The 2,388-nt window shown below is 38.8% G+C and overlaps 1 pseudogene; it reads left to right on the forward strand.

Moving 5' to 3' along the window:
- On the forward strand, positions 1–2,040 carry LOC149516337 (abrin-b-like; annotated as a pseudogene).
- Positions 2,041–2,388: the final 348 nt, after the last annotated feature.

Consider the following 2,388-nt stretch of genomic DNA (forward strand, 5'->3'; position numbering starts at 1 on the left):
TCTCCTCTAATTAGAATCACGCGGAAAGCAAAGCACTGCAAAAATCTCTCTACCTACGCAAGTCTTTCACCAAATAATGTACTTCCACAAAAATTTTCTTGCACTGTGTGAAATGAAAGTGTCCGTGCATCAACAAAAAATGAAGGTTTGGGTTGTGTTGGCTGCATTGGCTTGCTGGATATCCACTGTTGAACCACAGTGCTTCAAAGCTGTGACAGAAAAAGAACACAAGCTCGCGGTTTACAAGGTGAGATTCACCACTAAGGGTGCCACCAGAAATTCGTATCTGATGTTTATGAAGGATTTGTACAATGCATTGACAGTCCGTGCAAATATAACTGGAGACATACCAGTGTTGCCTCCCCCATCTGCGCAACCTACTGATCCCGAGCAATATCTTCTGGTGGAACTCTCAAATGGGTACCAAAACGTCACATTAGCTTTGAATATCAGTAATGTGTATATCTTGGGTTATCGACCAGGTGGAAGTGGAAGCTCCTACTTCTTTAGCGATGTTCCCATTGATGCACGTAATGTTTTTTTCCCAAACACTCACCGAGAGTCTCTTCCATTTACTGGCAGATATGGGGCACTAGAAGCTGCCGCAGGAGTGAGTGATAGAAGGAAAATCCCTCTGGGAATTGACAAGCTACGCCAACATATTGATAACATGAATTATATCCAGCCCAGTTCTTCTGGTGGGCCCATCGCTAGAGCACTTATAGTTTGTATACAGATGGTTTCAGAGGCTGTTCGATTGAGAAACATCGAGAAAGAAATACTTGCAGTTGCAAAGCCTCGTGCAGATGGAGCTTATGGAGTGTTTTGTCCAGATGGTTTATTGATGAAGTATGAAAACAACTGGGGAAGGATCTCTTCGGCCATCCAATCTGCAACAAATGGAATCTTCACAACACCAATCCGTTTAGAATATGATCGTCAAACTTTGGTTTTGAACACCACGAGACAAGTGCTTTTCATTATTGCAATAATGCCACTAAAATGCAGGGACAGAGGAGCTAATCTGGAGCTTTTGCACATGCCAGCATCAATATCATCATATGAGTTTTCTTCTTTGTTGCCCATCGCTATGAGATCCATTGGCCTGGAAGACAACGATGACGATTGTGAAAGAGTGTTAGCACCAACCTCGTATATTATTGGACAAAATGGTTTGTGTGTTGATGTATACCAGGGAAGCTACCACGATGGAAACAAAATAATCTTATGGGAATGTGGACAAAATCAGGCCAATCAATTATGGACGTTGAGAACAGATGATAACACAATTCGATCTGGTGGAAAATGCTTAACCACTTACGGACAGCTCCGGAAGCTATGTGATGATCTATGATTGTGACACGGCTGTCTCTGATGTCACCAAATGGAAAATCCGGAGCGATGGAAGCATAAGAAATCCCGAATCAGGGCTAGTCTTGACGGTAAGTAAGGATAGCTCTGGCATGATTAATCTGGTTTTAGATAACAACTTTTATGGTTCTAGGCAAGCTTGGTATGCCAGTAATAATTCGAAGCCATCAGTCACCACAATTGTTGGTTATAATGGTCTGTGCTTGCTAGCAAGTGGAAGTCAGGTGTGGCTGCAGAAATGTGTGGGTGAAGATGCTGAACAGTGGGCAATATATCCAGACGAGACCATCAGGCCTCAGAAGAATCGTGATGGGTGTCTCAAGTATGCAAATGCAGGTGGGGACTTAGTCACTGTGGGAACGTGCGATGGATGGATTGAGGAACGGTGGCGATTTCAGAGCGATGGCACCATTTTGCATGTGGTGACTGAACAAGTGATGGATGTTAAAGATACTGGTGCCACCCTTCCAGAGATTACGGTCAATTATTACAGCGATCAACGACTAAGCCAAATTTGGTTTCAGGTGCCGATGTGACAGTGAAGGCACTGCTAGCATATGCATCTGCATGCCCTAGCATCTTTAGGTGTATTGAATAAACAAATGCTGGATGTACCGTTTACGCATTTGTATTAAATAAATAAAGGCTGAAAAGTGAAAATTATCTTATACGCCAACAATGAATAAAGTTATTTTTAAATGTGCAATATTGCTTTTAGGGTCCATTTAAAGGAATGATAAAAATGATTTTTGTGATATTAAAAATAATGATGGTGACATTAAATATTGTAACAATAAAACTAAAATTAATAATAAAATATATTTTTAGATGAAAAAATATCGATGATGATAAGATAAAAAAATAATTATTAGAGATATTAATTTAAAAATAAAATAAAAATTATTTTGATGCTTATTTTAATTTTATTTAACATTTAAAATATTAAAAAAAATTAGTTATTTAAAGATAAAAAATAATGAGTAGAAATTTAATGTTATTTTTAAATTTACTAAAATT

The sequence above is a fragment of the Durio zibethinus genome, chromosome 10 (assembly GCF_047325235.1).
Source record: "Durio zibethinus cultivar Kanyao isolate XHJ-2024 chromosome 10, ASM4732523v1, whole genome shotgun sequence".
Classification (NCBI taxonomy): Eukaryota; Viridiplantae; Streptophyta; class Magnoliopsida; order Malvales; family Malvaceae; genus Durio; species Durio zibethinus.